Source organism: Rhinolophus sinicus, chromosome X (assembly GCF_036562045.2).
Source record: "Rhinolophus sinicus isolate RSC01 chromosome X, ASM3656204v1, whole genome shotgun sequence".
Classification (NCBI taxonomy): domain Eukaryota; kingdom Metazoa; phylum Chordata; class Mammalia; order Chiroptera; family Rhinolophidae; genus Rhinolophus; species Rhinolophus sinicus.
In genome coordinates this window covers 76035603-76062629 of record NC_133768.1, presented here as the reverse complement: position 1 = coordinate 76062629, position 27027 = coordinate 76035603, and the positions used below count along the sequence as shown (strand labels likewise).

The window sequence follows — 27027 nt, the reverse complement described above, 5'->3', positions numbered from 1 at the left end:
AGACACCATTCCTACCTGACCAGAATCCTGCTCGCTGTGCCAGGTATCTAATTGGGTGGAGGCCTCGGTGTAAGATGTCTGCAACCCTCAGAGCCAACAGCAGCAGCAGATTACCAAAAGAAAGGTGATGCCTTCTATGGCCAAGAGGGTGGTGTGCCATCTGGAGGCTTGAGAGGACCACCAATTCACGGGGGGTTGGGGGTGTGGTTCACGTTTCTCCCAGGCAGACTGTGCTTCCTACTCCTGGCGCCGCTCCTCACGGGCTTCCCAAGACTGAGTTTTCATATGCACAAATTGCTCCACCATCCTTCAGAGAGTTTTGGCTGACACCACACCCTGCTCACTATGCCATGTGTCATGCGGGGTCTCAGCTCCCGCTCCCCACACAAGAACACAGGATATGGTGAGGCCAAAAAGGAACACCAATGGAGCCATAGATAGGGGAGTCATACCACTATATTCTCGCTGGCGGCTGGTTTGGAGACACAGGAAGCAGGAGCCACACGATCCGCAATCTGCTGTCTGCTTTTCTGTCACCCAACCAACCCCTTAGTGTAGCCACGGCAGTTATATTAGTGGCTAATGGCTAACTGGTTACAGTGATGGCCAACTAGTCACAGCTGATGGCCATCTACTACCTGAGCCAGCACCTTTCCATGTGAGGTTGAGAGCCTGGAAACTGCTCTCCTGGCTCTGTCCCCACAATACTTTATGTATTAATTATCATATTTAATCTTCAGAACAACTCTAGGAAACCATGGTTCTATTCCTACAGTACAGATGATGAATCAGAAGCAGCAATATTGGTATGATTTCAGGGGATGGAGAAAACTTCTTTGCCCTCCAGAACACTTCTGCGTAACTCCCCTCCTGCCTGAATCCCCATTTTTAAGAAGTTGCTTGTTTTATCAAAATGCAAATCTCTCTGAAGAGGTAAAATATTCAGCCTTCCCAACCCTTCACACTTTTGTTGGAATTAACTTAGCTCAGTTACATTTCTAACAGCTGGTTTTGACAGGCAGAAAAATGGAAAGAGCAAAGACATACTTATTACCGGAGAGTGGCTGTTCGCGACGCAGTGTCCAGGTTCTTGGAATCTCGAGCAAAGAATTGAACGAGACACAGAAATAAAGTGGTGAAAGAGTAGTTTATTAGAAGAGATAGTACACTCCAAAGAAATAGAAGTAGACCCGAGCAGCAGAGAATGGCTCAACGGCCCATTATTAAAAGAGAAAGTACACTCCAAAGGGTTTGGAGCGGGCCCCGAGCAAAAGCAAGGCTCAAGAGCAGGGGTGTCCAAACTGCGGCCCGTGGGCCAACTGCGGCCCGCGATCCATTTTTTATTGGCCTGCAGCAAATTCCAAAAATATATTTAGTTTACTTAAATAAACCAGGTGAGGCAATACGTACTTCACCTCGAGTGAGTGGCCCGGCTGTTTGTGTATTGTACCGCATATGGCCCTTGGTGAAAAACGTTGAAAAAAGTTTGGATACCCCTGCTCAAGAGGCTAAAAGGGCCCAGACTAGTGAGGACTTGGAGTTTTTAATCCTTTTTTCTCTAGAATGGGCTGTTCCTTTCTGGGCGTTGGACCACTTGATTGACGCCTGTGATTGACAAGAGGCTATTATCTTGTTAGACTGCACATGTTCCTTCCCAGAATTCAGTCTGTTATAATGATATTAATGAACTTCCAGGCATATGTATTATATTGTAATGATGGTACAATGAGGCCCAGGTGAAATGAAGGTCTTTGTGGCCTTTACTGCACAGGTGTGAGTGGCCGGTTTAATCAAGTTGGGTATTTTGTACCCACTTGTTCCTCATAGGGGTAGATAATTATAATGAAAAGGGGAAGTTTTGAGTGCGAGGGGAGGTCTTTTGGGCCGCAGCATTCTGTGGGTTAGGCAGGAATGCAGAGATCTGATGCCGATCTCTAACTGCCTGCCTTGTGTTCCTTTTGAGAGACATGATCCACATAAAATCTCTATGGGAAGTTGAGGGACAGGAGGTCTTTTCTTCTGTATCTGCTTCCTGCTGGGCAGGGGCATAGAACTATCCCTACCTATTGGGGGATTCAAGGAACTCTCACCCTATCTGATCTCAGATGACAGGAAGTGGTCTCGAGATCTGCTTGGAAGAGTGCGTTGGCTTCTTTGATTGCAACTGACAACCTTGCTGGGGCATCCTCCACATCCCCAAAGCCCCTGAATGAGGAAAAATAGATTTTAATTAATAAATCCATTAGCTCTATAGAGCCTGTGGCCATTCAACCAGTCATTCAGGTGTTGTTAATTGTCCAGGAGCTGGGCCAGAAATGGATAGGAGAGAACATTAGCCTTTAATGATTAAAATCAACAAGTATGAATCACAAGTTTTAGGGTAATTATCTAAAGCAGGGGTAAGAGATTTCAATGACACAGGTTAAAAACAATATTATTTATGATTAAGAAACTAAGGGAGTTAAAACACTAAAGAAAGAAAACTTAGTTTCTGTAGTGAGAAGCGCTTTCATTTGGCCTGTATCATACTCAGAGAGGGAGCAGACTTTGGGGCATTTACTGAGGAATATAATTTAAGCAAGAGCCAAAGAACTGGCCCGAGGTTCTGTTTCATTTCCAGTATCCTTCCTGACTAAGAACAGTGTCTGAGGCCTTCCCGTTCCTATTTTCCAAGCTTTCCTTTAAGTTCTAGACAAGGCCATTTCCTCTACCTGATATGAAAGTCAGATTATCAAACCATTCCCTTAAACCTCCTTTATACTATCACCTGCTCCAAGCAGCCTTCTCTGATTAAGGTTATGTCTGTTTTCCTGAGCTCCAGAGCAAACCATTGCCAAGCTTCTAGTTCTGTTAGGGATACCAGGAGCGGAAAGAACGCAAGCGGTACTCAGAGAGTTAGGAAGGTCAGCTTTATTACACCGGCAGGCTCAGCGGGATCTTTCCCAAATACTGATCACCTAGCAAGGTTTTGAGCAGGTTTTTATGGGTTGGGGACTTCCTTGAGTTGGGGAAGGGGTAGGTGTCGTCTGGTGATTGGCTCGGGGTGTGGCTTGGAGGGGGCTATGCGGAAGTGGGCTGGGGCTTAGGCTGGGGACTTCTCTCTTTGCTAGGGCCACCATTTTAGCTCAGTTCCACGTGACAGGGAACCATTTTAGGTCAGTTTCTCCATCATGTACCCCCTGTTCATGATCGGAAATGTTAACAATTTAGAGATCATCATATTAGCTAAGAGGATGATAACCCCGCAGGGCGAGGATCCAGGCTGTGGCTCGATGGGTGATGGAGGTCTCTATGAAATGTAAGTACAAGAAGGTTGGGTGGCCAGCGAATTTTCCCCAGCAGGCTGAGGGACAGACAGGAAGGGGAGGTCGTGACTCCTTCCCGGGGAAGAAATAGTATGAGCAAAAGCCAAATCATGGTTGCTGCCTAAGACAGGTTAGGGAGAGGAGGCAAGCAGCCCAGAACAGGAAGTAGAACCTTAACAGTCCCTTTTCCAGTGGTGACCAGCTCGGTGGGGAGGATGCAATGAGACCAGCAAAGGCTAGAAACAATAGGAGTTCAATAACAGCGAAGACGGAGGTCAGGCAGACGATGGCGAGGCTCATCCAGGCTGTTTCTTGAGGGTCAGACGGAGTGGACAGGCTGGGTCAGGTTGGGCGATCCAGGCATTGTCCTCCGGCTGGGCACTTTTAATTCGAGTGTGGTGGATCCATGGAGCGATGCCTGAAACTTTAAGAGCGGTGGGAGTAACAAGTACAACAGTGTGAGGGCCTGTCCACCAGGGTCAGAGGGGCTTGCACTTCCAATCTTTGACCCAGACTTGATCTCCTGGGGTAAAGGGGTGTACCGGGGCCTCGAGAGAAATGGGGACCCTTTCCAGAATGTAAGCACGTACATCTGTGAGGACCTTGCCTAGCGTGGCCATCTGGTTTTGGAGGCTGGAGAACGCCAGCTGGCGAATGTCACCAGGGAGGCTGGTTAGCAGGGGACAGGGCCTCCCAAACATAATTTCGAAGGGAGAGAATCCAGATTTGCCAGGGGTGCAATGCGCCCGAAGGACGGCTAGTGGTAGGAGGTCCACCCACCCTAGGGAGGTCTCCTGGTGGAATTTAGCTAATGTCTCCTTGAGGGTACTGTTCATGTGTTCAACTTTCCCTGAGCTTTATGTTCGGTATGCTATATGGAGTCTCCAGTTGATGCCCGTGGCACGGGTTACTGTCTGGAGGAGTTCTGCTATGAAAACTGGCCCATTGTCACTGTAGATGGAAAGTGGAATCCCGTAGAGGGGGATAATCTCCCTGAGGAGGACCTTGGCTACTTCCTGGCTCTTCTCAGTCCAAGAGGGGAAGGCTTCGACCCACCCGGAGTAGGTACAGACCAGGACTAGCAAGTACTTAGCGCGGTAGTTTGTCATGTCAGTGAAGTCGACTTCCAGGTCCTCAAAAGGTGTGGTATCTCTTCTCTGAATCCCAGGGATGGGGCTAGGGCCGGACTTTGGGTTGTCCTTTGCACAAGTGAGGCAGCGTTCCCTGATTGACTTGCAGAGAGCTGACAGATGGCTAATGTAGAGGTTTTTGGCTAGGAGGCCCTGCAGAGCAGTTTTTCCTAAGTGGGTAAACTTGCTATATTTAGCGGTTACTTGAGGACCTAGCAGGGCTGGGATGAAGAGTCTTCCATCAGGCAGTTGCCACCACCCTTGTGGCAATCTGGTGGCCCCTTCTCACTTTGCCCATCTGAGTTCTTCTTCTGTGTACCGCAGGAGGGACGTGGTGGTAGTGTCAGTGACCAAGAGTAGTTCACTAGGGCTTCCTATCGCCGTGGATTTAGCCGTGGTGTCAGCAAGCCCGTTCCCGACTGCTGAGGGCTCGTTGCCTCTCTCGTGGCCCCAACAATGGATAATAGTTTTTCCCTCCACAGTCAGAAGGCCTCTTTCTTTGTATATAGCTATATAGCCCCACGGATACGGACGGTAGCAAAGGCATACCGAGAGTCGGTGTAGATGTTGACTTTTCGGCCCTCGGATAGAGTAAGGGCTCTTATTATTGCCCATAGTTCTGCCCGTTGGGCCAACCATCCCGATGGAAGTGCCCCTGCCTCGAGTACCTCATCTGTGGTAGTTACCGCATACCCCGTGTGATGTTTTCCTGTCCCTCAGGAAGCTGCTGCCATCAGTATACAGAGTAAGGTCCGGGTTAGGATGTGGGCGGTCCCGGAGGTCGGGCCTTGTGGTGTAGACCTCGTTGATAACTTCTATATAGTCATGTTCTGCATCCCCTTCCTTGGTTGGCAGGAAAGTGGCTGGGTTCAGGGTGCGCACAGTTTCTAACAAGATCCGAGGGTTTTCCAGGAGTAGCCCTTGATACTGAGTCAGCCATGCATTTGACAGCCATCGGGGTCCTTGACTGTTTATTGAGGTGGTGATCGAGTGGGGTACTTTAACTATGAGTCTCTGGCCTAAGGTGAGCTTATCCACTTCTTTGATGAGAATTACAGGGGCTGCTAGAGCCCGCACGCATGGCGGCCAACCCACTGCTACTGGGTCCAGTTTCTTTGAGAGGTAGTCGATGGGATGGAGCCACGGTCCAACTGTTTGGGCCAGCAGTCCTAAGGCTACTTTGTCTCTTTCATGGACGAATAAGTGGAATGGCCTCTCAGCATCAGGTAACCCGAGAGCTGTGGCCTGTCCAAGTGAGCTCTTGAGCTGCTGGAAAGCGTGTTCTTGATCTTCTGTCCATAGGATGGGGGCCTTTTCTTGACCAGCTGGAGCCTCATATAAGGGCCGGGCCTTTGCCGAAAAGCCAGGGATCCAGATCCAGCAGAAGCTGGCAGCTCCAAGGAACTCACAGGGCGCTCTCCTGTTGGTGGGCTGAGGGAGAGAGGTGATGACTTTCTTCAGCTCGGTGCTGAGGGCGCGCTGCCCTTTGGAGATGACAAAGCCCAAGTATTGTACTTGTTTTCTGCAGAGCTGGGCTTTCTTCCAGGAGACTCTATACCCTGTCTCAGCTAAGTGGGACAGGAGTGCCCGTGTCACAGTTTGGCACTCGGTTTTGGTGGCACAACCTAGGAGCAGATCATCCACATATTGCAATAGAGTGCAGCGGTATTCTTCTCGAGGGAAGGTGGCTAAATCTGAGGCTAGCGCTTCCCCAAAGAGGGTTGGGGAGTTTTTGAAGCCCTGTGGGAGCTGAGTCCATGTCAGCTGGAGCTGCTGGCTGGTATCAGGTTCAGTCCATTCGAAGGCGAACAGTGATTGGCTCTGGGGCGCCAATCGAATGCAGAAGAATGCATCTTTCAGGTCCAGGCAGGTGAACCATCTGGCCTCCAGGGGCAGCTGACTGAGGAGGGAATACGGATTTGGGACTACGGGGTGTAGGGAGACTGTGGCTTGGTTTACTGCTCTTATATCTTGTACTGGCCGGTATTCTCCATTGGACTTCCTTACCGGCAGGAGGGGCGTATTCCATGGCGACTGGCACGCTATGAGTATCCCTGCTGCTCTGAGACAGGCGAGGTGTTACTGAATTCCTGCCTGAACTTCCTTGGTGATGGGGTATTGGCATAACCATTGGGGTTGGGCTCCGTGTCTCAGTTCCACCAAAACTGGGGCCTTATGTTTTGCTAGCCCAGGCAGGTTATCCTCAGCCCAAACCTCCAGGAAATCAGCCCTGTATGCTTCTGGGTTTTGTTCTACACTGCCGGTCTCGTAGAGCCTCCATTCTTCTTCCCTCAGGGTGGTGATAGACAGAATAAGTCCCTCTGACGGAGGCTGCAGTGACACGGTGGCTTGGGCTGATGGTTCGAAGGAGATCTGCACCCCTAGCTTGGTAAGGAGGTCGCATCCCAGGAGCGGGATTGGGCAGTCTGGAAAGTAGAGGAACTTGTGCGACAAGGTGTGTCCTCCTAATTTACAAGTCCGAACCTGGAGGAACTGTCGGCTCTTAGCTTGATCTCCGGTGGCTCCAATGATGGTGACTCTGCAGTCCCCTAGCGGTGCCACCAGCGTGGTGACTACCGAGTGTTCTGCTCCGTTATCTACCATAAAAGTCACTGTTTGGCCCCCTACAGCTAGGCCAACCGTGGGCTCATGGGGGCCGAGTTCAAACGAGCCCGGTCCTCCTCAGTCCGACTTGATTCCCTCTAATCCTATGAAGTCGGGCTCCGGGCTGGTTGGGTTGGGGCCACGGGGAGGCTGAGGCTGGAAGCGGGGTGTCTGGAAGTGGCTGGGCTGTGCCAGTCATTGGCTGCAGTGCGTAGGGAGGTGGTGGTGGCTCTTCGTTGGAGTCTCCCTGGTAAATGGTCTTAGTCTTGTCTTTCTGGGCACGGCCTTGTGGGTTCTGTGCAACAAGGACCCTGGACTGTCCCTTACTATTGGAGCAGAACCGTCCCCAAGGAGGAAGGGTTCTGGCTACTTCCAACCATGAGTCAACGTAAGGGAACTGGTCTCAATGTCCTGGGGTCCCGGTGATAACTATGTAGACTTGGCAAATCATGGGGACGTCGAGAGAGCCTTCTGAGGGCCATCTCACGTCAAAACTTGGCCACTCCAGTTCACATAAAGTGCGGAGATGTCCGGGGGTCGGTCATTTTGACCCCGTAGTCACCTCCAAAACCTTTCCTGAAATTCTTTAACATGCAGTCTAGAACTGTGGGCTTTCCGTCACTCCCTCCCATGATGTTTGGTGTTGCGTAGACAAGGAAGGGTCTCAATCAGGCGCCTGCCTGTCCGTGTCCCTCGCGGGAACTTTGGGTATGTCTTGGCTAAGGTGTGCCCATATAAGCCCTGGCCCAGTCGCACTCCGAGAGTGCGAATCACCGTTATGTTGTACGATGCTACCACAGATCGCAGGTTGGGGCTCACTTGGGCTCCGTAGCCGACAGGCTGTGGATCCACACAGAGTCCGTTCAGGACCAATCACATACACATTCATTCAGGGAGGAAAGATGCCCTCCCCCGGAACGGCCCTAACTAGAGTCTGAAGTGGGACTCAAGGGGAGGTGATCAGGCTCCCCTTCTGCCCTTAGGCAGGCCTAACTGGGTCCGAGCCCTGGGGTCTTACGGTGTCCGATGTCCTGGTTGACTGTCCATCCTTTCTCTCTACTGGGGTCCAGCAGGGAGTCATGGGCTGGAGCCCTTGGGAGGTCGCCGGTCCCGGCCTGCTGAAATCAGCAGGGGCGCCTAGCCCCGTCTCAGCTCTCCTGCCACCCTACAGCCTGCTCTTGCCCAAACCGGTGGCTCAAGGGGCCAGTGTGGTTGGGTTTCCCGGTCAGGGAACCAAGAATGTTACGGATACCGAGACCAGAAAGAACCCAAGTGGCATTCAGTGAGTTAGGAAGGTCAGGTTTATTACGTTGGTGGGCTCAGTGGGTTCTTTCCCAAATACTGAGCCCCTAGCAAGGTTTTGAGCATGTTTTTATGGGTTGGGGACTTCCTTGAGTTGGGGAAGGGGTAGGCGTCGTCTGGTGATTGGCTCGGGGTGTGGCTTGGAGGGGGTTATGCGGAAGTGGGCTGGGGCTTAGGCTGGGGATTTCTCCCTTTGCTCGGACCACCATTTTAGGTCAGATCCACATGGCATGGAACCATTTTAGGTCAGTTTCTCCATCAGTTCAGCCTTCTAATTCTGACCAGTCAGTTCTTATCATGTAAGGGCCTGTGGGGACAGAGCCAGGAGTGCAGTTTCCAGGTTCTCGGCCTCACGAGGAAATGTGCTGGCTCAGGTAGTAAATGGCCATCAACTGTGATTGGGTGGCCATCAGCTGTGGCTAGTTGGCCATCAGCTATAACCAGTGAGCTATTGGCCACTAATATAACTGCTGTGGCTACGCTAGGAGCAAATGGGGGCTAGCAAGAAGATGGTGGCTGAACTAGCAAGTGTGGATTGCAGTTAGCAGGGCGGATTGCAATTAGCAAGTGGGGTTGATTGGTTGGTAGAGACAAATGGATGGCAGGTTGCGGATGGTGTGGCTCTTGCTTCGTGTGTCTCCAACCCGGCCGCCAGCAAGTCTATAGTGGTATGACTCCCCTATCTATAGCTCCGTGGGTGTTCCTTTTTGGCCTCACCAAGTCCTGCATTCTTATGTGGGGAGCGGGACAAGAGACCCCACATGACTCCCTGTGTGACAGGGCCACTGCTTGTTCCAATCTCTGTATTAACAGACCTTCACAGAGCCCACAGGCTGATTGCATAAACGTGGTTTTAATATAAGCTGGTTGTCTCATGCAGTCAGAGCATAAATCACCATCCTGTCTTCAGCCCTCAGTCCATTCCATCTCCATTCCTCTTTTTAGGAAGTTTCCAAATTGGTGATTTGGACAAATCAGCTACCACCTACACAAAGCAATTGAAAAGAAAGAAAAAAACTAACAAACCAATATTCTGTTTCCACTACTAGCTAAGTCTTTTATCTATGGTCCAGAAATCATCCCTAAATTGGTGTTTACATACTAGCTAGCTCCCCATGTTCCTGCCTAACCTAGCTAAGGGAAAAAAAGAAAGGAGGCTGGAGAGAGAGCAAAGAGAAGAGAAGACATATCTTAAAAACTCTCCCTATTTGTCGCATCCTACACCATCCCTATCACAAACCCCAAGCTCTAATTGAAAATGACACTAGACAATTGAAAGTGCCTCTGGGTTGGAAGGGAGCAGGTGGCTTTCCAAATTTAGCCTGAAATTTTGTGACACTTTTGTAGAACACTCATCTTCTGTTACATGTGCATAAAAATATTATTTCAAGCACATGATTTCTCACATTGACCCTACCCCCACAAATATACACCCAGAAGTACACAATTCTCTGGCTCTGTGTTTTATATAAAGGTGACTCGGCTTAGGAAGAGTATTTAAGTCTGCTTTCCCACACTTCTGTTCCTTTTTTTCCAGCCAGTACTGGCTTCCCTTCAGCAGTGTGTGTGTGTGTGTGTGTGTGTGTGTGTGTGTTATGGGGGATCAGTGGAGGGAGGAGAGGAGGAAGAGGAAAAATAAGGCATCAATCATGGGTTTAGGACCAGCTCCAAGAGTGGTCTAAGTTGGGAGTCTATAAATAACCAGAAAGTAAATATTTAGGCTTTGCCAGCCATAAGGTCTCTGTTGCAGCTATACAACTCCACCATTGTAGCACGAAAGCAGACACAGATGATATGTAAATGAATGAGAAAGGATGCATTCCAATGAAACTTGTGGTGAGCTGTATTTGGCCAGCAGACTGTGGTATGCAGACTCCTGATCTAAACTAATGTGAAGGCTGGAGATCATGAATGTATGACCATTGTTTGAGTCTCTGTTCAGTGTCTTGCAGCTTCACAGGTCATTACTGTGAACACCACTGATTACTATTCAGTCATGGGAGTGGAAGTCACTAGAGAAGGATGCGGGGGATTAGGCCCAGTGTGGCTTGACCTCAAGACATACTCTGGTAGTGCTGTTCTTATTTCTTTATTTTCATTAAATTTATTGGAGTGACATTGGTTAGTAAAATTCTGTAGGTTTCAAGTGTACATTTCTATAATATATCATCTGTATATTGCATTGTGTGTTTAGCATTATTCATCCTGGCCAAGACATAGAAACAACCAAAGTGTCCTTCAATAGATGATTGGATAAAGATCTGGTAGTGCTATTTTAATACAGAAATTCTGAAAGGAGTTTGCTTCCTTTCTATTTCTTCTACTTCTTAAAAGTATAATGTGTGTTTTGTTTGGGGAGGAGAATAGATGATAAGAGGAAGATAGGGAGGTTTCCTTAATCAGTGACTTGAGATTCTGATGAATTAGATTCCAGTTAACTGAGGTCTGTCTGCCTCCAAGTTAACAGCAGAGTGAGCTTGCTCAGCAGGCAGGTCTTAGTACTGCCAAGTTCAGTGCACTTGCCCATCAGTGTCCAAGGTTCACAAGCAGCTTAATCATAAGTCTTGCAGGCCTAGATTATGCCTGGGTCTCAGTGCCCCTGAGAGGGCTTCTGTAATATGTTGGCAGGATGCTCTTCTTCAGAGGGTATGAATCTTCTCAAGGCCTGGAGTGGCAAATAAGTTTTGCTTTGTGTGCCAGTCCCAGATGATTAGTAGGTAGCTGCTGTCTTTTGAGAGGGATTTTGAGGCCACATCTGGGGTGAATGGGAAAGCAAGTCTGCTTTATTAATGAGGCCTACTATGGACAAGGGAGGACAGGGGGAAGCAGAAAGGCACCAGCTCTGCTCCAGGCCTGGTGAACTGGAAAGGATATCTAAGAAATGTAGACTATTTGCTGAGTCCTATCCACTAGTGCCTGGCTGGCTGGTGAGAGGCATTCCTTCAAACATCTGAGTGAATCAAGTGAGCCACTGGGAAGGCAGCGCAGTCAGGGCCTATTTTTGTGGCTACTATCCTGTGGTACAATCTAGAGTATACTCCTGCCCAGGGGGTCCCGTAAAGAGGGCTGTGCATCATCTGTATTCATGGTGCTAACACTGAGGGGTGCAGACAGAGACAGGGAAGGGAGGGTCCTAGCCACTAAGGTTTCAGCAATCTACTGGGAGAAACTGATAATGCAAATTGTGTCTAAACCATAAAGCAGATTGAAATACATGCTATAAGAACAGATTAAGGAAAATACTATGAGAGCACAGGGGAAAGAAATGAGCTTTAAGCCATAGGAGATGGGGTTGGGGCCTTAGAGAAAGAGATCAGGGAAGTTCCTATGGAAGAGTTAGCCTATGAAGTAGGTTTTAAAGGGAAGGTCGATTTTGAGGTTTAGAGAGGACATTGAAGACTTGCTTCCTTAAGGGTCTCCCTGCCTGTGGTCCAGTGTATCTCAGTCTTATCACATTCCTCAAGTATGTTGAGGCATGAATATGTCCCATCCATTAATCTGTCAAATTTTTCGAGAACCTACAGTGTGCCTGGTTGTGAGCCAGCGGCAACAGCAGTATGACCTAACCTCTCCCCTAGGGAACCATGTTTCTCAGTGGGGAATCTCCACTCCAGTCTCCCTTCCTGTCAACCCACCTTTCCACTACAATCAGAGCCTGCCTGTTTGCTTTTGTTTCAATTTTTATTCATTTTATTTATTTCTAATAGGAAATACAAGCAAATGGTCCAAAAAATGCAAAAGGATATAAATAAAAAGTTTTCTTCCCAAATCCTGTCTTGTCTAACCATTGTTAAGTTCCTTAGGTATTGTGCAGGAGAGAGGCCTCAAAAACACAAGCAAATATGGACACACTCTTATCACAAATGGCAACATATCATACATATTGTTCAACATCTTGCTTTTTTCACAGAACCATGCATCGTGGAGTGCTTTACATAAGTACATAAAAAGAGACTAGCCATTTTATAGCTGCATACTATTCCTTTGGATGGATTGCCATGAATGATTTAACCAGTGTCCTATTAATAGATATTTAGGTTTTCCAAAATCTTTTGCTAATGAGTAATCTTTACATATGTGGGAGTATATTTGTATGATAAATTCCTAAAAGTTGAATGTCTGCATCAAATTGCCTGGGCATTTGTAACTGTTATACATATTGCCAAATTGCCCTCCACGAAGATTTTCCAATCTACACATCCACCAGCATGATGTGTTATCACACATTTTCATATTCCTCAATCTGATACATGAAACATAAGATCTCATTGCTACATTAAATTGCATTTCTCTTATTATGAGCAACCTTGAGCTTTTCCTATATTTAATAGTCATTTGCATTTTCTGTGCACAGTTCTTGTCTGTTGCCCATTTTTCTATTGGCTTAGTGGTACTTTATTAATTTGCAGTATCTATATAGTGAGGAAATTAGCTCTTTGTGATGTAAATTGTAAATGTTTTTCCCAGGTTACAGATCCTTCACTTTACTTCTTATAATTTCTCCCATTTCTCACTCAGAGCAGGTAGAAAAGTGACTTTATCGAGGATCTTTTCCTGCCTCATCATACAGTCTAGAGAAGTTTCTTTCTTTCTTGCCCCACCTCTTACATTTGGATCCTATTTTTGCTCTTCCTTGCTAAAATATTGCCTGGTTCGTGATTATCTGCCTTTTTCAAGTCAGGGAATTTTTCAGAATCTGATTAAAGCTGTGGACCTAATGCCTAGAAATATACTCTCATATAACATACCTACAATTTTGCATGTTTTTTTTGGGAGTTCACAACTTTTCTGAGGAGTAGTGTTCCTTTTTTTCACTTATTTTTTTAAGTTCATTGGGGTGAAAATTGTTAGTAAGATTACATAGATTTCAGGGCTACAATTCTGTATTACATCATCTATAAATCCCATTGTGTGTTCACCACCCAGAGTCAGTTCTCCTTCCATCACCATATATTCGATCCCCCTTACCCTCATCTCCCACCCCCCACCCCCCGCCCCCGTTACCCTCTGGCAACCACTAAACTATTGTCCGTGTCTATGAGTTTCTGTTTCTTCATTTGTTTGTCTTGTTCTTTTGTTGTTTTTGGTTTATATACCACATATCAGTGAAATCATATGGTTCTCTGCTCTTTCTGTCTGACTGATTTCGCTTAGCATTATACTCTCAAGATCCATCCATATTGTCACAAATGGTCCTATTTCATCTTTTCTTACTGCCGAATAGCATTCCATTGTGTATATATACCACAACTTCTTTATCCATTCATCTATCGAAGGACATTTTGGTTGTTTCCATGTCTTGGCCACCGTAAACAAAGCTGCAATGAACATTGGAGCACACGTGTCTTTATGGATAAATGTTTTCAGATTTTTTGGCTAGATACCCAGGAGAGGGATTGCTGGGTCATATGATAATTCTATTCGTAATTTTTTGAGGAACCTCCACACTGCCTTCCATAACGGCTGCACCAGTCTGCATTCCCACCAACAATGTAAGAGGGTTCCTTTTTCTCCACAGCCTCTCCAACACTTGTTACTATTTGTCTTGTTGATGATAGCCATTCTAACTGGGGTGAGGTGATATCTCATTGTGGTTTTTATTTGCATTTCTCTGATGATTAGTGATGTTGAGCATTTGTTCATATGTCTATTTGCCATTTGTATGTCCTCTTTGGAGAAATGTCTCTTCAAGTCCTCTGCCCATTTTTCAATTGGGTTGTTTGTTTTTTTGTTGTTGAGTTGCATGAGTTCCTTGTATATTTTGGATATTAGCCCCTTATCGGAGGCACTGTTTGCAAAAGTCTTCTCCCATTCAGTTGGTGGCCTCTTTATTTTGTCAATGGTTTCTTTTGCTGTGCAGAAGCTATTAAGTTTGATATAATCCCATTCATTCGTTTTAGCTTTTACTTCCCTTGCGTTTAGAGTCAAATTCATAAAATGCTCTTTAAACCCAAGGTCCATAAGTTTAGTACCTATGTTTTCTTCTGTGCAGTTTATTGTGTCAGGTCTTATATTTAAGTCTTTGATCCATTTTGAATTAATTTTGGTACATGGTGACAGATAGCAGTCCAGTTTCATTCTTTTGCATGTGGCTATCCAATTATCCCAGCACCATTTATTGAAGAGGCTGTCTTTTCTCCATTGCATGTTTTTTGCTTCTTTGTCAAAAATTATCTGTCCATATTTATGCGGGTTTTTTTCTGGGTTTTCAATTCTATTCCATTGGTCTATGTGTCTTTTTGTCTGCCAATACCATGCTGTTTTGATTATTGTAGCCCTGTAGTACAAGCTAAAGTCAGGGAGTGTGATACCTCCAGTATTGTTTTTTTTCCCTTAAGATTGCTTTGGCTATTCGGGGTCTTTTGTGGTTCCAAACAAATCTGATGATTTTTTTGTTCTATTTCTTTAAAAAATGCCATTGGGATTTTGATGGGGATTGTATTAAATCTGTATATTGCATTGGGTAATATTGCCATTTTAACTATGTTGATTCTTCCAATCCATGAGCACGGAATGTCTTTCCATTTCTTGGTGTCTTCAATTTCTTTCAAAAATGTCTTATAGTTTTCAGCATATAAGTCTTTCACATCCTTGGTTAAGTTTATTCCTAGGTATTTTATTCTTTTTGCTACAATTGCAAAAGGAATTGTTTTTTGTATGTCTTTTTCTGAGATTTCATTGTTAGTATATAGTTAAGCAATGGACTTTTGTACGTTGATTTTGTAGCCAGCCACTTTACTGTATTCGTTGATTGTTTCTAATAGCTTTTTGGTGGTGTCTTTAGGGTTTTTATATATAGCGTCATGTCATCTGCAAAGAGTGATAACTTAACTTCTTCATTCCCAATTTGGATGCCTTTTATTTCTTTCTCTTGCTTGATTGCTCTGGCAAGGACTTCCAACACTATGTTGAAAAGCAGAGGTGATAGGGGACAGCCCTCTGGTGTTCCTGACCGTAGAGCAAAGGGCTTCAGTTTTTCACCATTAATTATGAGATTAGCTGAGGGTTTGTCATAATACTTATTTTTTTTTAACTTTTTATTACATTTGGGTAGTGGTATAGGTTAGTAAAATTGTATAGGTTTCAAGTGTACAATTCTATAATACATCATCTGCATGTTGAATAAATCACCCAAAGTTTCTTGAAGCATGGCCTAAGGAAAACCTGTATCAGAATCTCTTGGGAACCTTGTTTAAAATGCAGATTCTTGAGCCCCTCTCTAGAGTGAAGGTACTAGACTCTGCAAATGGATGGGACCATGGAATCTGCATTTAAATACACTCTGGTAATTCTGATATACACAAAAGCATTCCACAACCTAGGGGCACCCATATATCCAGGTCAAGAACCCCTGGTTTAAGGCTCAATCCCCATCTCGAGTATTTGAATTCTGATAGGAAAATTTGAAAGAGTACAATCCTCAGAATTCAAGACTCAAAGGAATCTATAAAGGTGGAGTGACTGAAGGGGTAACTGACACTCTTGGGCAGAGGTCTCTCAGATTACACCAGGTTATCAGTCAATTACAACAACATCCGACTGTGTGTTTGTGTGTGTGTGTGTGTGTGTGTGTGTGAAAGGGAAAATCATATGTGAAGCTATCTTTATCTTTTTTGATATGCAGATCAAAAATGATCTTTACAATATTTTCTCTCTTTCTCCCTCCCCACTTTCTCGCCACTTTCATTAAAGTAAAAGGAAAGCACAACCTCACTCCAACTGGAAAAGGCACTGTTAAAGGGTAAAGTAGTTCATGGGAAAAGCAGGCTTCAGTAGCAGCTTTCATCTTGCTAGAATAGACTGTTGATAAGAGTGATTTGACTAGCATTTGATATTTTTCACAGAAGAGTGTGCTAAGGGGAAACACTCACTTAGTTGTCAAGACCTCAGCTTGTGTTCTCTAGGGGCCATAGGGCCATTCTTTCATGATGGTGGCACTTACCCATCCTGTATGCAACCTACCCCAGGGGACCCACTAGCTTTCTTTGTTGACCAGTGTGTGCTATTTCTTCTCATGAAATACACTATGGTCTCTTATAGCAGTGTCTCTTTTTATTTATTTATTTATTTATTTATTTATTTATTTATTTATTTATTTATTTATTTTATTAGTTTCAGGTGCACAAGACAAAGCAAAACTTAGATGTTTATCATTTACATCCCTCACACTGTGTGAACCCCCCTCCCCCATCCACCATCCCCCCGTACGTTCCCAAAACCTCTCACCTTCCCCTTATCCCCACCCCCCCGCCCCTCTAGCAACCCTCTGTTTTTCCTCCATGTTTCCAAAACTGTCTAGATTCCGCATATAAGTGAGATCATATGGTATTTGTCTTTCTCTTTCTGACTTATTTCACTTAACATAATGTTCTCTAGGTCCATCCATGTTGTTGCAAATGGTAAGATTTCTTTCTTCTTTATGGCTGCGTAATACTCCATTGTATAAATATACCACAGTTTCTTAATCCAGTCATCTACTGATGGGCATTTCGGTTGTTTCGAGGTCTTGGCTATTGTGTATAGTGCTGCAATAAACATAGGAGTGCATAAAGATTTTTGAATTGGAGTTTTGGATTTCTCCGGATAGATACCTAGGAGTGGGATTGCTGGATCATAAGGTAGTTCCATTTTCAGATTTTGAGATACCTCCAAACTGTTTTCCATAGTGGCTGCACCAATCTGCATTCCACCAACAGTGCACCAGCGTTCCCTTTTCTCCGCATCCACGCCAGCACTTGTTGTTTGTTGATTTATTGATGATAGCCATCCTGACTGGGGTGAGGTGGTATCTCATTGTGGTTTTTATTTGCATTTCTCTAATGGTTAGTGAGGTTGAACATTTCTTCATATGTCTGTTTGCCATCTGTGTGTCCTTTTTAGAAAAATGTCTCTTCATGTCCTCTGCCCATTTTTTAATTGGGTTGTTTGTTTTTTTGGAGTTGAGTTGAGTGAGTTTTTTATAAATTTGTGATATTAACCCCTTATATATGGTGCTGGGAAACTTGGACAGACACATGCAAAAAGATGAAGCTGGATCACCTCCTTACACCACATACAAAAATAAATTCAAAATGGCTTAAAGATTTAAATGTAAGATCTGAACCCATAAAATTCCTAGAAGAAAATATAGGAAGAAACTTCACAGACATTACCCGGAGTAAGATTTTTACTGATATATCCCCTCGTGCGAGGGAAGTAAGAGAAAAAATAAACATGTGGGACTACATCAAACTAAAAAGCTTTTTCACAGCAAAGGAAACCATCAATAATACAAAAAGGGATCCTACTGATTGGGAAAAGATATTTGCCAATAGCAGTGTCTCTTAATTATGTTGACCTCTACCTGGACAAAAGCACCAAACACACAATTTGCATAAAGTGCTAGAACTCCTTGAAGTTCCTGAAGCCCATCCATGAGTTCCTTAAGGCACTACTTTTCAAACTCTAGCCTGGACTGCTGTGCACCTGGATCATTCTGGGACCTTGGTAAAAATCCCAAGGTCTATGCTTCACTACCGCCTACTGAACCAGAATCTCTGGGACACTGCCCACACAAGCTCCCCAGATGGTTCTGATACACACTGAAATGTGGGACACACTGGGTCTGAGCTAAGAACCCTGCTAGAGGAGTCCTTCCTGTGCTAGCAGTGGGATACTTCAGTTCGCAGAGGAGTCTTCTCCAAGGGAAATCAATGAGCTCAGGGGAGTGCAAGACACTGGGGGCCATCACATGATCTTATCATGTGAGTCTCTAGGAAATGAGGCCAACACACTGATTTTGTTTCGTTTCCAGATCAGATTCTATCAGGGAGCATGCTTGGAGGCCGGCTTAGGAGATGAGAAAATAAGATAGTCCAGCCTGAGAGCTATTTAATGATTGTGTTTACAGATACACTTTATCTAAGCCCTCTGTACTGTAAACATGGGCTTGAAAATTGAGGTGGACAGTCTCCTGTGCCTCAGCGAGGAGACGAACCTCAGGTGAACCAATGCCTGGTTAATAACAGAGCATCTGGCGATGGCAGCCTGCCTTGCTTCTGGCAGCCTGAGAGCATGTAGTGTGAGGTGGGGGGGAAAGGCATTCTCTCCCCAGGTCCATTGCTCAGGTATGGTGCCACCTCCCTTGATGCAACTCAGATAGCAGCTGCTCTCTGGAGGAGCTGTGTGACTCTTCAGTGCAGCCCCCCTTCTGCCCTGCTATTACCTTCCAGCTAACAAGCAATCTTTGTGGAGATGCGGAGAGCAGCCTTTCTGGAGGGCTACATGTGCTCCTCCTGACAGATGGATAGAGAAGCCACAGCAGGGGGAAGGAGGCTAGAATGTGCAGGCTGCTTAGTGTGCACACAAAAGATAGAAGATTCCACCCAACAGCCATGCCAGGTCTTGTGGCAAGAGAGGCAGATTATGGTTTATTTCATGGAACAAGTGTGCTTCAAGTTGGTCACCTTTAGTGTGAGGTCTACTCTGCCACCCCAGAAGTCAACTCAGCTCTCAATCCCAAGAGGAAACACTGGGTCCCAATGGAACCAAACAAGGCTAAAAACAAACAAACAAACAAACAAACAAACAAACAAAAAACACCAAAAAAACAAAACCAAAAAAAACCACAGAAAAACAAAACAAGAACAACAAGCACAGAAGACTGATTTCCAAACTTAACCTCCAATTTATTAAGTATCAGTGACAGTTCTATCTGCAGCAGCAATATGTTCCCTCCTTGATTTGGTTTGGATGGTGGGCGAACTTCTCCTAGTCCCAACTCTAAAACATCTCACATCGGGCTCTGCACTTGGGCCTAAAATCTTCACCACTGGAGGTGCTTCTTTACATTAGGGTATGCATTCTCAATGGAGTGACATCACCCCCATGGAGACAGAAATTGGTTCTTGGGGATGGAAGTATCTTAGATATTCCAATGGTGTGTGTCCCTCCAAAGGGCAAAGTATATAAACAGATGTATACTACATCTGTGGTATTAAAATTTCACGAGGAGAAAGAGATTAGTGGCTCCTTAGTGGCACAATAATGCAAAAAAAGAAAAATGGTTGAGAAACACTGCTCTAGGGGAAGGGTAAAGAATGTCCAATTCCAGGGCCAAAACTAATCTTTGGCCTGCTTATTTTCAGATTGGCCTGTTCTTTCTTTGGTCATTGCAGTAGTAAGTGAGAAAATAATGTTCTCCTAGGCAGACTGCCCTAGCTGAGTCATTTAGAGGGAAGGGACAGGTTGAAAGATGAAGAACTGTTGGAGATTTGTGAAGGGTGCCTGCCTAATAATTTAATTGGAATTTCAAAGGCTGAAGCTTAAAGACTAAATTAGTTTCGAACATCAACTTATCTTGCTAATACTCACCTCAGAATTCTCAGAATTTATAGTGTCTCTTTCTGCCTCAAATCAAATGAGGGTAATCTGAATCAGAGAAGGCCCTTGGATTATCTTGGCTATGGGTTGGTGACCCCATATGACAAAAGCGCTCCCCACCACTTGGTTCAGGAATTGATCTCCTCACCCAATATTCCTTACTCCCAATGCGTCAACAGAAACCTGGCTTCCCAGGTAGGCTTCTCTGGTGCAGCTGGCTCATTTCCTCACAATCTACCAACTTCCAAGCCAGGAGGTGACGTACATGTCCTCCTCGTTCCCCAGCAATTCTTCCAGAACAATATTCCTCCACCTTCATGTCCAAACCACTACTGCTTTGAAGCTCTTTCTAGCCAACAATACCACATTTTCCCTTTGTGCAGTATGGTCATCTCCTAAAGTACCTATTATTCAGTGAATACTTACACACCTGCCTCTCTGTCTTCCTCTCCATCCCAAGTCCTGCCGTCTTTCTGGATCTCTACTCAGCACTTTGAAAATTCAGTTTCCATTCTCCCTATAGCAGATAAAGTGATATTTTAAAAATACAAATTGTATCATGTCTTCCATCTGTTTAAAACTCTCCAGTGGCTTCCCAGTGCTCTTAAGATAAAGCCCAGTCATGAGCTGATTAACCATAGGAATAAATTTTGAGAAATGCATGGGTAGGCGATTTTGTCATTGTGTGGACATCATAAAGTGCACTTACACAAACCTGGATGGTATAACCTACTACACACCTAGGCTATATGGCATAGCCTATTGTTCTCAGGTTACAAGCCTGTACAGTATGTTACTGTACAAAATAACACAAGATTAAATCAAGTGCAAGAGAAAATGAGGCAATCAAGAGACACAGTGAACACGAGATGTATGAGGCTGCTGCCAGCATTAGACAACATACCGTTTTACAGCAATTTTTTTTTATAAGTAGAAAAAGTGCACTCTAAAATAATAATTAAAAAGTCTAGTATAGTAAATATATAAACCAGTAACATACTTGTTTATTATCATTATCAAGTGTTATGTACTGTACATAGTTGTGTGTGCTATACTTTTAAAGGATTGTCAGCACAGTAGGTTTATTTATACCAGCATCACCACAAACACATGAGTAATGTGTTGTGCTAAGATATTATGTGACTACGACATCACTAGGTGATAGGAATTTCTCAGTTGCATTATAATCTTACAGGACCACCCTTATCTGTGGTTGACCAAAGCATCAATAAGTGAGCAACACTATTTCTCACAATGTGTGTGTTACAAGGCCCTGCATTATCTGGTTCCCACCTACTTCTGGTCTCTCTTCTCGGGTTCTTGTGTTCTCTCACTCTGCTCTAGCTACATGAACTCATCAAGCTCGTTTCCTAAGGTCCCTTACATTTGCTTTTCCACCACTTTGTTCAGGCATCGATCTCCTCACCCAATGTTCTGTACTCCCAACTTTTTGCATGAATTTTGCAAAATTTTGCATTCCTCCCAAATTTCTCAACTTTCCAGTTCACAGCTAAAATGTCACTTCAGAGAGGCATCCCTTGACTACCCTGTATAAAATAACCCCTTACCTTCATTCCACTCTGTTACTCTCTGTCACATTATCCTTAATTTCATAGCATATATTATGTTGTTAAATGACCTTGTCTGTTTGTTTTGTCTGTCTCCCTCAATTTGATTGTATTAAGAAAAAAGGCTTTTCTCTATTTTGTTCACTACTGTATCTCTAGGACCTAGAATAATGCCCTGTGCATAGTAAGTGTGGTAAGCATTTTCTAAGATGGCTCCCATGATCCCTTCCTGTTCTATTCACACCCTTGTGTAATTCCTTGTGCTTGAGTGTGGGCTAAACTCTGACTCTTGTCTAACAAGCAGAATGCAGCAAAAGTGGCAGATGTCACTTCAGAGATCGGGTTACAGAAATCTGTAATGCCCATCTTGAATGCCATCTCTCACTCTTTTGCTCACTCACTATGAAGGAAGCCAGATTCCATGTTGGAAGTTACTCTATGGAAAGGCCCCCATAGCAAGGAACTGATACATCTGGTCAATATGTAGAGAGGCCCTGAGGCCTGCCAGAAACCATGTGAGTGAGCTTGGAAGGGAACTAGAAGTGGATCGTCCTTCAGTCAAGTCTTAAGATACATCCCTGGTCAACACCTTTATTGCAATCTGTGAGACACACTGAGATAGAGGCAACTAGATAAGCTACACTCAGATTCCTGACTCACAGACACAGTGAGATCACAACAAATGTTTTAAGCTCCTAGATTTTGGGGTAATATGTTGCACAGAAATAAATAAATAATGCAGTAGATTGCCAATAAATACCTGTTGGATTAGTGAATTTCGGTAACCTCAACACCCACATACCTTTTTATTTCAATTATAGTTGACACTCATTTCATTTTATATTAGTTTCAGGTGTACAGCATAGTGGTGAGACATTTATATAATTTATTACGTAATCCCTCTGGAAGTCTAGTGTCCACCAGGCACTATACATAGTTGTTACAATATTACTGACTGTATTCCCTAAACTGTACTTTACAACCCTGTGACTATTTTGTAACTACCAATTTGAACTTCTTAATCTCTTCACCTTTTTCACCCAGTACCCCAACCCCCCTCCCATCTGGTAACCCTCAGTTTGTTCTGTGTATCTATGAGTCCTTCTCTGTTTTGGGTTTTCTTGTTTGTTTGTTTGTTTGATTTGTTCTTTAGGTTCCACATATAAGTGAGATCACATCGTATTTGTCTCTCTCTGACTTATTTTACTTAGCATAATACCCTCGAGATCCATCCATGTTGTCCCAAATTGTAAGATTTCAATTTTTTATGACTGAGCAACATTCCATTGTATATATGTACCACATCTTCTTTATCTAGTCATCTATCGATGTAAATTTAGGTTGTTTCCATATGTTGGCTATTGTAAAAAGTGCTGTAGTAAACATAACAGTACATATGTCTATTCAAATTAGTGTTTTAGGTTTTTTTTGGATAAATATCCAGAAGTAGAATTGATGGGTCTAGAGGTAGTTCTATTTTTAATTTTTTGAGGAAAATTCAAACTGTTTTCCATAATGCCTACATCATTTTGCAGTCTCACGAAGAGTGCATGAGTGTTCCCTTTTCTCCACATCCTCACCAACACTCGTTTGATTTATTGATGATAGCCATTTTGACAGGTATGATGTGGTATCTCATTGGGGATTTCATTTCCATTTCTCTGATAATTAGTGATGTTGAGTATCTGGTCATATGTCTATTGGCCATCCCCATGTCCTCTTTGGAGAAATGTCTATTCAGTTCCTCTGTCCGTTTTTCAATTGGGTTGCTTGTTTTTTGTTTTGTTTTTTCTTTTGGTGTTGAGTTGTAAGAGTTCTTTATAAATTTTGGATACTAACCCCTTCTCAGATGTATCAATGGCGAATATGTTCTCCCATTTAGTAGGATTTTTTTTCATTTTCTGCATGGTATCCTTTGTTGTGCAAAAACTTTTTAGTTTGATAAAGTCCCATTTTTTAATTTTTGTTTTGTTTCCCTTGCCCAAACAGATATATCATGAGAAAAATATTACTAAGGGCAATACTGTAGTTTACTGCCAATGTTTCTTCTGGGAGTTTTATGGCTTTGGGTCTTACATTTAAGTCTTTAATCCATTTTGAGTTTATTCTTGTATATGGAATAACAATATGGTCCAGTTTTATTTTTTTCACATATCTATCCATTTTCTCAAGCACCATTTATGGAATAGACAGTATTTACCTCATTGTATATCTTGCTTCCTTTGTCATAGTTTAAATAACCATATAGGCATGGATTTATTTCTGGGCTCTCTATTCTGTTCCATTGATCTATGTGTCTGTTTTTATGCCATTACCATGCTGTTTTGATTACTATGGACTTGTAACACAGTTTCATATCAGGAAGCGTGATACCTCCAGCTTTGTTCTTTCTCAGGATTGCTGTGAGTATTCAGTATCTTTTATGAGTCCATATAAATTTTAGGATTACTTGTTCTAGCTCTGTAAAAAATGCCATTGGTATTTTGATAGGGATGGTATTGAATCTACATATAGCTTTAGGTCACAAACACAGTTTAACTATATTAATTCTTCATATCTATGAGCATGGTATGTATTTCCATTTGTTTGTATCTTCTTCAATTTATATCTTGAAAGTCTTACAATTTCCGAGTACTGGTCTCTTACCTCTTGGTTAAATTTATTCCTAGGTACTTAAATTTTTTTGGATGCAATGGTAAATAAGATTGTTTTCTTAATGTCTCTTCCTGAGACTTCATTGGTGGTGTATAAAAATGCAACCGATTTCCGAATGTTAACATTGTATCCTGCTAATTTACTGAATTGATTGATCAGTTCTAGTAGTTTTTTTGGTGGAATCCTTAGTGTTATCTGTATATAGTATCATGTCATCTGCAAATAATGACAGTTTTACTTCTTCCTTTCCAATTTGGATGCTTTTCATTTCTTTTTCTTGTCTGATTGCTCTGGCTAGTGCTTCCAATACTATGTTGCATAAAAGTGGCGACAGGGGCATCCTTGTCGTGTTCCTCATCTTAAGGAGAAGGCTTTTAGCATTTCCCCATTGAGTATGATGTTAGCTGTGGGCTTGTTTTATATGGCCTTTATTATGTTGAGATATGTTCCCTCTATTCCCACTTTGCTGAGAGTTTTTATCATAAATGGATGCTGGATTTTGGCGAATGCTTTTTCTACATCTATTGATATGAACATAGGACTTTTATTTTTCATTTGGTTTATGTGGTGTATCACGTTAATTGACTTATGGGTATTGAACCAAACTTGCATAGCAGGAATAAATCCCACTTCATTGTGGTGCATGGTCTTTTTAATGTATTGCTGAATCCTGTTTGCTAATATTTTGTTGGGGATTTTTTTTGCATCTATGTTCATCAGGGTAATTGGCCTATAGTTTTCATTTTTTTGGTAATGTCTTTGTCTGGTTTTGGAATCAGGGTAATGGTGGATTCATAGCACGAGCTTGGGAGGCTTCCTTTCTCTTGAGATTTTTGGAAAAGTTTGTGAAGAATAGGTATTAATTCTTCTTTGAATGTTCGGTAAAATTCACCTGTGAAGAAATCTGGTCCAGGACTTTTGTCTGTTGGGTTTTTTGATTACCAATTCGATTTCATTAGTAGTAATCGGTAAGTTCAGATTTTCTGTTTCTTCTCATTCAACCTTGGAAGATTGTAAGCTTCTAACAATTTATCTATTTCTTCCAGATTGCCTAATTTGCTGGCCTATAATTGCTCATAATAATTTTCTTTTACTTTTTTCTTTTTCTATTTCTGTGGTGTCCATTGCCACTTCTCTTCTTTCATTTCTGATTTTATTTATTTGGGTCCTCTCTTTTTATCTTGATGAGTCTGGTTAAAGGCTTATCAATATTGTTTATCTTTTCAAAGAACCAGTTCTTGGTTTCATTGATGTTTTGTTTTGTTTATTTCCACTCTGATCTTTATTATTTCCTTTCTTCTACTCACTTTGGGCTTTGTTTGCTGTTTTTTTCTAGTTCCTTTACGTGTAAAGTTAGATTGTTTATTTGAGATTTTTCTTATTTCTTGAGGTAGGCCTTACTGCTGTGAATTTCCCTCTTAGGACTAACTGATTTTGCTCTGTCGCATAGATTTTCAGTTGTTGTGTTTTCATTTTCATTTGTCTCAATGTATCTTTTGATTTCTTCCTTAATCTCACTGTTAACCTTTTCATTGTGTAGTTGCATGTTATTTAGCCACCATGTGTTTGTAGGCTTTTTTGGGGTTTCTTTTCTTGTTTTTTTTTTTTTTTTTTTTTTTTTTTTTTTTGTAATTGATTTCCAGTTCAGATCACTATGGTCAGAGAGGATGCGTGACATGATTTCAATCTTCTTGAATTTATTGAGACTTGTTTCGTGGCCTAACATGTGTTCTATCTTGAAAAATGTTCCATGTGCACTTGGAAAGGTTGTACGAGATCAGACTATTAAGTTTGTGAACTCATCCTAGAAAAGGTGCTACATACCTCATTGCTGAATATCACTATGGTCACTTTCGAAGTACTCCCTTTGGGAAGCTATGAACCGAAGCCAGTACCTGATCCACCCTTCAGAGCAATTTTGGAACTCTTTTTCCTGGAATGACCATCAGAGCAGTCGTTGTATTACCCTTGATGTCCTGAATGCCATCAAAATATCTTCCTTTCGATATTTCCCTTATCTTCGGGTAAAGAAAGAAGTCATTGGGGGCCAGATCAGGTGAGTAGGGAGGGTGTTCCAATGCAGTTATTTGTTTACTGGCTAAAAATTCCCTCACAGACAGTGCCGTGTGAGCTGGTGCAGTGTCGTGATGCAAGAGCCATGAATTGTTGGCAAAGAGGTCAGGTCGCCTAACTTTTTCACACAGTCTTTTCTGCACTTCCAAGTAGTAAATTTGGTTAAGTGTTTGTCCACTTGGTACAAATTCATAATGAATAATCTTTCTGATATGTATATAAAAAAGAGGTTAGCAACATTGTTGCAACAAAGTTTGTGAATTTATTTGTCAGACCTCGTATATACTGCTGCTTTGGGGCAGAATGCTCTAAAAACATCAATTAAATCCATCTGCTTTAGTGTGTGATTTAAGGCCACTGTTTCTTTCTTGATTTTCTGTCTGGATGATCTGTCCAGTGGTGTCAGTGGGATATTAAAGTCCCCTACTATGATTGTGTTACTGTCGATTTCTGCTTTTACTTATGTCAGTCAATATTTGCTTTATTGCTTTATACATCTAGGTGCTCCTATGTTGGGTACATAGACGTTCACTAGGATTATGTCCTCTTGTTGCGTTGATCACTTTATCATTATGTAATGTCCTTCTGTATCTCTTATTATAGTCTTTGTTTTAAAGTCTGTTTCTTCTGATATAAGTATTGCTACCCCAGCTTTTTTCTCATTTCCATTTGTGTGAAATATCTTGTTCCATCCCTTTACTTTCAGTCTACGTGTGTCTTTCGATCTGAGGTGGTCTCTTGTAGACAGCATGCATGCGTCTTGTTTCCTTTTCTATCCAGCTACCCTATGACTTTTGATTGGAGCATTTAGTCCATTTACATTTAAAGTGATTATTGATAGGTACATAGTTATTGCCATTTTATTATTCACATTTTTTATCTTCTTTGGTTTGTTTCTTTGTTTTCCCCTTTCTTCTTCTCCTTAAATAAGTCCCTTTAACATTTCTTGTAATACTAACTTGGTGGTAATGAATTCCTTGACCTTTTTGTTGTCTGGGAAGCTCTTTATCTCTCCTTCAACTTTAAATG

The 27027-nt window shown here is 43.0% G+C and overlaps 1 pseudogene; it reads left to right on the top strand.

The window, feature by feature from the left end:
- The first annotated feature begins 8118 nt into the window (after positions 1-8118).
- LOC109438315 (dynactin subunit 6) overlaps positions 8119-27027 on the top strand; it is a 46703-nt pseudogene continuing 27794 nt past the window's right edge.